The following is an 8,970-nucleotide window of genomic DNA, read 5'->3' on the forward strand; positions in this document are numbered from 1 at the left end:
GCAGGGGCTGCCCTCCGGTAGTTGCACCCCTGGCGCTATATAAATCCATTATATAACTTGTTTGCCTTATTGTAGTGGGAATGGGTCTCTGGGGGGACATCTGGTAAACTACATTGATTCTCATCTTTAGCCTTTGGTTTGACACCTCCAGGGTTTTGTGATGACTATTGCTGTATCTCATCTTAAGCTTCATACTTGCCACCCACACTCGCCACCCAGCGACGTCCCCTCAACAACGGTCATCAAGCGACACCTCTTCCTATTCGCGACGTCACGCAGCATTACACGGTGGGCGCAAATGGTCGTAAGTAATTGATTGTGGTACTTTGCACGGAGTTGTTGGGGAATCTTAAAGATCCGCCATATCCGTCGCATAACATGCAATCACTGCGGGGGGGGGGGGGGGGGGTGGGCAACATCGTTTAACATGCTGTTGTTAAATGATGTTGCCCAATATCGGGTAACATTGCCGCAAATATCGCGCCATGGGTATGAAGCCTTACACTGTCCACAAGCTGCTATCTGACAGCCTATGCTTCAGTCTGCTCAACCCATCCATGGTAAAATAAATTTTCACCTTGCACCCTCTGCCAGCTTACAAAAATATGGATACTATTATAGGTGGACATATAATTATTCAACTCAAATGCGCATACCTCAGGCAGCAGGATATCCTTTTTTATTTATGGTATCTATTATATATGTTTTGGTGCATGCATTTATAAACTTGCTATGTTCTGCTTTTCACAGGGGGGCCCATTCACCAAGGAGGCAATGCTTTGCATTGTTAGTTGTACAATAATTTCTTATACCTTTTTATTATGCAATCTTTATGAATACAATAAATGTTATGGTTTATGTAATCTGACATTTTCTTGGCTCTTTTGAATATAGTGGTGAATTCCCCCTTTATATTCTACATGATAAACAATCCATTAGCATGGCTTTCTTTGTGATGTACGATGCATACATTCTGCTTATGAGCCAGTCGGAAAGCTGTAGAGCAACTTTATTCTTAAACTTTTATGAAAATAAACACAGCCCAAGGCTTTTAAACAGCAATAAAAATATATAGTTTACTACAACACATTTATATTTTGGAAGTGCATACTGTGGTGTATTCTACAATTTTTGTTTGCAAATAAAGTAACAAACTCAACGGAATGGTAGGATGGGATTGCCATAAGCAATATCTGCACACAGGTTTGGTGTTGTAATAAAATCGGTTTCACCCATTTGTTGGGTATTATTGCATAATCTGCAGCCAACAATGACATGATTTTGTCCATACGACCAGAGATTCTCTTTAAAGTGAACCTGAAAGGAAAAAACAAGTGCCCGTAGAGGGAAACCTCTTGATAATCCAGAGTCTTCCTCCATCACATGCATTAAAAATGGTGCTGCCAGACAAATTTGCAGGGTGAAACTGACACACTGCTAACCCCGCTATAGAAAAACTCTGGGTTGCATTAAAAACTATTACCACTCCTAGGCAAGTCAGAAGGACACGTAATTTGGGCCCCAGCTATAACTGGAAGCCAAAATTACTATCTCTAGTTGTTTCGCTAATTTCTGGGCGGTGCCCAAATGATCTGTGTAGCGCTGAAATTGGCAGTCTCATCCCTGTCCCCCTCGCCTCCACTGATTCAGCACAAGGCCCTCGGAACATCTTCAACAAACTCGTTTTGCACAAAGCACTGTGCAGGTGCCTGTGCACCAGCATGGAGCCGATAGGGATTGATGTCCCTCAAAATGCTCTATCGAGATAGTACCATGTTGACTGTTCATGCCCGATTGGTGTACGGATGAGAGGTTCTGCTCATCAATTTTGTTCTACGGAGAGGGGAAAACGAGCATGAACGCTGCAGGCTGCAGTGTTAACCACAGTCTCTATTGGCATAGTAGCATCTGATTGAGCAGATTGCAGAAGGTGAGGACCCCAAGTTTGGAGAACACCTGTACTGGGCTAGGTTTTTGCTTGAACAATGACAGTTGTTTTGAGTAATACAAATCTAGTTGGTCTACAGTGCTTTATTCCACAGGTGTTGAACTATCCATGCCAAGGTTTAGAATGGACCGAAAGATGGAGAACTCTGTTCTACTTGAACAACGCCTTTCTTGATTCAGTCCTATCAATTCATTTGAGCTGTGTCAAAAATGTGAGGACCTCGACCTTTGAGGACTGGAGTTTGACATCCCTGCTTTATTCTAACTCAATAGTTGACCATTTTGAAGGCAGACTGCAGCACTTCAGGCAATTGGTACAAAGCTGGCTCCATTCTCTTCACAATTCAGTATCCCTTTCAGAGATTTGGACAAGCAGCAGGCAAGTTCCAAACACACTGGTGGCACTACAGCCAGTTATAGATGCACATGTTTGTCTTGCTTGAACATGTAAGGTCATGCCTATGGCAGAGGGAGGGTTAAAGAATGAGTACTGCTGGCCAGGTAACTCTATGGTGGGGATATTGGTGTTCTCTGTGGAAGGCTAGACAATGTATGGGCATTTATCTATTTATGTAAATGTCTACACAACAATCCACATGCAGACATGCATGCTTAAACAGGAACGGTAATGACTGAGGCCCGATGCACACCAAAATGCTAGCAGATTTTGAAACGCTTTTTTGTTTTTCTGTAGCGTTTCAGCTAGCATTTTGCGGTTTTGTGAAGCGTTTTTGGTGTAGTAGATTTCAGATATTGTTACAGTAAAGCTATTACTGAAAAGCTTCTGTAACAAAAATGCCTGCAAAACCGCTCTGAACTGCCGTTTTTCAGAGCGGTTTGCGTTTTTCCTATACTAAACATTGAGGCAGAAACGCATCCACAATCCAAAAAATGCCTCACCCCGGGAGTATGCGTTTCTGCAAAACGCCTCCCGCTGTGGTGTGACCCACCCCATTGAGCTACATTGACCAAGCGTGAAACGCTGAAAAAGCCGCTCGGTGTGCACCAGCCCTTACTGTGGAATGCAATAAATTATTCCTGATGGCCATTTTTACCTTCATAGTCCTGGTTTCAGAATTGGAAAATGTCCAATGCTGAAACCGGGATTATGAAGATATTTCCAATGAAAATGCTTCTTATACCTACCGGTATGTATTGCCATATATTATGTAACCCAGCCCTCCCAGTGAGGTTTGACCTAGGCTATGATGTCATGCATTCTTCTCCCCCGCAGCACTTAGGGAGATTGTGTATTGAGTAAATAATTTATAAATGAATATTGTAAAAATAAGCATTTTATTAATTTATATACAGTAAAGAAACATTGCCAAGAGGCAGGTATTATACTATGAAAAGGGGATGAGGAAGAAGCTGGGATTGTTCTCGTGTGTGTGTGTGTGTGTGTGTGTGTGTGTGTGTGTGTGTGTGTGTGTGTGTGTGTGTGTGTGTGTGTGTGTGTGTGTGTGTGTGTGTGTGTGTGTGTGTGTGTGTGTGTATATGGGTGGGGGAGATAATGTTTGGAGCACAATTTTTGAATTTACAGAAAAAGATGTGTAACTAAGAATTGATATTGCCCAGAGCATAGCAGACTGTGCAGGACTGGAGACACCTGTACAGACATCAGACTGTTACTTGACCAAATAAAAAATGATCCCTTCAAATGAGTAATAGTAATAATGGTGATCCATGTCAAATAAGTAACAATAATGACAGTCCATGGTAAATGAGTACCGTAATCGTAATGATAGCGGTCCACTTCAAAGGAGTACCAGTAATTGCTAGTGATCCTCTCTTGACGGCTTCAGCTTTAAGGTGGCCATACACATAGATTTTTTTCCTGTCTATATCCAGCCAATTCGACCAATGATTAAATCTGCTAGAAATCTTTGCCCCAAATAATGCCCAATCTGTTTTGGGCTGAAATTATTCAAATCGGTTGATTGCAACTGATGGAAGATATCCATCGATTGGCAGGGGTTAGGGACTAGCGGCAGATCGAACCATAGCGTAGCACAGCATCAAACAGTACAATGCTGCGATTTGATAGATTTTAACAGATTTCATGCTGAAGTTAATTAAAAAAAAATCTATGCCTAGTGTGTGAAAGAATTCGATCCCTGATCTGAGAGGGATCTATCTGATGGTCTAATATGTTGGCCATATATAAGTGTATGGCCACCTTAAAGGACAAGTTAAGTGACAGTCTATCATTTATATTTCCTTATAAACAATACCAGTTGCCTGGCTGTCCTGCTGATCTATTTGGTTGTAGTAGTGTCTGAACTACCCCAGAAACAAGCTTGCAGCTAATCTTGTTAGATCTGGCAATAATGTTAAAAACACTTGATATGCTGCATGCTTGTTCAGGGTCTATGGCTATAAGTATTAGAAGCAGAAGATCAGCAGGATAGCCAGGCAACTGGTATTGTTTAAAAGTAAATTAAAAATGTCAGCCTCCATATCACTCTCACGTCAGTTGTCTTTTTTTAAGTTGGTCTCCTAAATTTCATCATTGATAAATTCCTTGGATAATGTTTTTATTATAACTCTACTAAGTTAATTGAAGAAAATACAGGCAGATCAGAGTTTGCTAGGTGTACCTACAAATTTACAATATTTAGTTTGTAGTCAAGCAGCAGGTATTGCACTTCTAATACTTCTATCCATTATATGTTGGCACATTCTAGGCATGTGGTTATATTTCCTGTTTCCAGCATCATGTAGTGTCATTGTGATCGTGTCAGATGAACAAGTTAGACGTATTCTCATAGTAAGTCCAAAGGGCTGTTTCAAATTTGCATTGCATGAAATTATATAAGCTGGATGAGATCAGCTGAGCCTTCGGTGAGGTAATGGGTTACTGTAGAGACTACATAATAGAAAGGCTGGACTTCTGGATCAGGCTTGTAACCAGCACATCCTTTGTTTCCACGTGTTTGAGGTTTTCGGTAAGAGTTCCAGATTGGATTGATTCCTTCCTGTGTTGGGACACGGCTGGCTCTTGAGTGTGATGCATCTCGCTGTGGAATGATGGCAAGAACAGGTTTTCTTGTAGTCTATAGCCAAGTCTTTATTGTCCTCAGAAAGCCAGGTGACAAGTGATCCCATTTCATGGAAATGTATAACCACTATACAGACAGCATCCTTCAATAAATAATCTTTCCCCTTAATAGGTTCCATCTTCCTGGCATTTTTTTTTTTTTTACACCTGAAAATAGAAAAATATGAAACTGGTCATGTAAGGACAGATGCATGTAAAGAAGATATGAAATCAAGTAAAGAGAAGCAGCCCAGCATAAGCAAAGTCAGAGTAGTAAGTTAAAGAGCTACTGTTAAAGTGGACCCAAATTAAAAATACAAGATTTCAGGAATAAAATCTGTTTTCTAAATTATAATAATAAATAGCAGCCTTTTTCAGCTGCATGATGACAAATATAAAACATTTTACATTTATTGGAGAAACCCCTCCCTTCCTTTCATATTGCCGGGACAGAATCCGGCAAAAAGCTGGAGTAGGTGGTGGCTGGCAATGGAGGAATTGCTAATGGCTGCCACCTGTATAACCCTAGTTATGAAAAGAGAAGGGTGAAAAGTATGCACTGAAATGCTCATAGGCTTGAAGGAGTGTTTATTTATCTTTGTATGTGTCAGAGTGGTGCAACTAAATATTTTGAATTAAAAAAAATGTTTGGTTTGGGTCCGCTTTAAGTTGGCTGGATAGTGTAATGGTTAAGGGCTCTGCCTCTGACACAAGAGACCAGGGTTCGAATCTCAGCTCTGCCGGTTCAGTAAGCCAGCACCTATTAAGTAGGAGACCTTGGGCAAGTCTCCCTAACACTGCTACTGCCTATAGAGCGCGTCCTAGTGGCTGCAGCTCTGGCACTTTGAGTCCGCCAGGAGAAAAGTGCGATACAAGTGTTTGTCTTTGTCGTTAAAAAAAACAAACAGTAGAATCTCTGTTATCCAGGGATCGGCTAATGCCAGATAAATGTGCTTTCTGGTTGCTTGAGACTTGATGTTAAAAAATAGGCCTAGCTAATACGGTACTGTACCCCACTCTATATCCAGTATACATACAATGAACTCTGTTTTAGATGTTCAAATACTGTAACTGAAAGTATGTTAACCTTGGGGGGAGCCGTGGAACCCAGTTTTTAAGCACAAAAGAGCCCACAGCCTAAGAAGGTGGCCTTCACCACTGTGAAACTGCCGAAGATTTGTGCTGATTTGTGGAGTCTGCTGGTTAGTTGTTATGGATAACCGGGGCTCTAATGTATAAATAATGAATGGTGGTTGAATTGCTAAGGTTATATTACCAAGGAGTCAATGTGTTATGAACATTTGAAATTCTATTGTGGTTTTTTTTTTTTTTTGTGATGCCAAAATGATTTAAATCCAGTGATAAGCTTGATCCAGCTATCCTGGACTACATTTTCCTGTTGGCTAACATCTGCAACCATCAACTACATGCAAAACTCATTTTTTGCCTATCATCGCTTCTCCCCTATCCTTAGAGCAGAGTATCTGAGTACCACTCTTTCTAAGTTATCCCCACCTGGCGTAGCAATGGAACATGTTGCTAGCCTGGAGGATAGCAACGAGTTTGTACAGCCTCTGCCCTGAACGGTTGCCTAAGGAATTGAGTTCCAATCCCTGCCGGTCAGTCCACAAACGTGTGTGCGAGGCTTGTGTGTACCCACCATGCAATTTCCCGTCAGATGGGTCGAATCCGTTATTTCGGACAGGTCCGATATGATTTTCAGTCGTTTTTCTAATGGTTTTTTTTTTTTTTTTTTGCATAGAAGTGGTCAGAAAATCGATCAGAAAGACTATTAGAATTCAGATCAGACCTATCTGAAATAATCGATTTGACCCATCTATTCGACTGTAAATTCCATGGTTTATACCAGGCATTATGCTGAGCATACACGGCGCGATACTGCGTCGGTATCGAGCCAGGGGATACCCGCTCGTCCGTGCAGGATCGATTCCCACTCGTCCCCACTGGCACTTCCTTATCTGCGCTTCCTTTTTGCTCATTGTCCGCCTGCGGGGATCGAGCTGGGAATTGATCCACGCGGTGATCGGACACGTCGGAAATTATCAATCGAGCCATCAGCGGCTTGATTGATAAGAAAATACACCGCTGTGTATGCCAGTCATTAGAGAGTACTGTATATAATTGTTCATGCTTTATTTCCCTGCTATCCTTTGTCACATTCCTAAAAATACTTGTGACCTGATAGTGTAGACAATGGGGTGAGGTCAGATAATGATTCCTATCTGCAGGCTATTTTATTTGACCTAGAGGGTTGGGCTGTTTACAGTGCAAGTTGAATCCTCTATTAAGCAAGTGATATTATGTTGTCCCCTCTTCACCACAATGAGGGCCTATGGTAAATATGTTCTCTTCAGATCAGTCAAATTATCAGGTTAGTCATTCATCATCTCCTTGAGGGCTTCAATAGCTTTGCGGAAGCCCTCGAGATAGTGCTGTTTTAATAGGCACAGTATCAGTCAATTAGTGGTGCTGATATTGAACAAACACAATCCTATCTTTTCAATCTACTGCAATAATGTATCACTTGATCTGTTGCCTAGAGTGGTGTACAGACCAAATCATTTCATGATGCTAATTTTGGTTTGTGACCTAACGCTGACAGTGAGGAGGGTTGTGCTCTGGCATCTGGTTATAGTCCAGGACTCTGCACACATTGGGAGCTTTTGTGATAATCTTCCAGGGAACTTTGTGAGTGATAAGAGCATGCACACGTGTGAGCATCCATGCTTATGCCAATATAGAAGGGAGGAATGGAGGAGGAACATATTGCAATAATGGTTTGTGGTGAGAACTTCAGCAATAAGAACAAGTTTACTAATATGTACAATTAAAAAGGCTTTCTTATGCAACAACAAAAATAGTTGGCCATATTTGATCATTACGCAGCAAACTTTAAATAGGCATGTGTGGGACCTTGAACAACATCCTCAGACCTTTAAATCAACTGCAAAATTGGATTAGTTTTGTCAAATTGACAAATAAAAAACTGTGTGTGGTCATATTGAGAGTTGGGAGCTGAAATGGTGACATGGGACTTCGAGCTCCCAGTTCCAACTATCCCTCTTTTGAAGGGTCAGTCCCTCTTTTGGAACCCAGTCTATCTGTCCCTCTTTCTCCCTCATTTGTTCCTCTTTTGGGACTGATGTACAGATCTATATAAATATGTATTATATAAAATACAGTGGTTTGCAAAAGTATTCGGGCCCCCTTGAAGTTTTCCACATTTTGTCATATTACTGCTACAAACATGAATCAATTTTATTGGAATTCCACGTGAAAGACCAATACAAAGTGGTGTACATGTGAGAAGTGGAACGAAAATCATACATGATTCCAAACATTTTTTACAAATAACTGCAAAGTGGGGTGTGCGTAATTATTCAGCCCCCTTTGGTCTGAGTGCAGTCAGTTGCCCATAGACATTGCCTGATGAGTGCTAATGAATAAAAAGAATGCACCTGTGTGTAATCTAATTTCAGTACAAATACAGCTGCTCTGTGACTCTGAGAGGTTGTATAAGAGAATATTGGGAGCAACAACACCATGAAGACCAAAGAACACACCAGACAGGTCAGGGATAACGTTATTGAGAATTTTAAAGCAGGCTTAGGCTACAAAAATTTCCAAAGCCTTGAACATCCCACGGAGCACTGTTCAAGTGATCATTCAGAAATGGAAGGAGTATGGCACAACTGTAAATCTACCAAGACGAGGCCGTCCACCTAAACTCACAGGCCGAACAAGGAGATCGCTGATCAGAAATGCAGTCAAGAGGCCCATGGTGACTCTGGATGAGCTGCAGAGATCTACAGCTCAGGTGGGGGAATCTGTCCATAGGACAACTATTAGTCGTGCACTGCACAAAGTTGGCCTTTATGGAAGAGTGGCAAGAAGAAAGCCATTGTTAACAGAAAAGCATAAGAAGTCCCGTTTGCAGTTTGCCACAAGCCATGTGGGGGACA

Source organism: Hyperolius riggenbachi, chromosome 1, assembly GCF_040937935.1.
Source record: "Hyperolius riggenbachi isolate aHypRig1 chromosome 1, aHypRig1.pri, whole genome shotgun sequence".
NCBI classification, from domain to species: Eukaryota; Metazoa; Chordata; class Amphibia; order Anura; family Hyperoliidae; genus Hyperolius; species Hyperolius riggenbachi.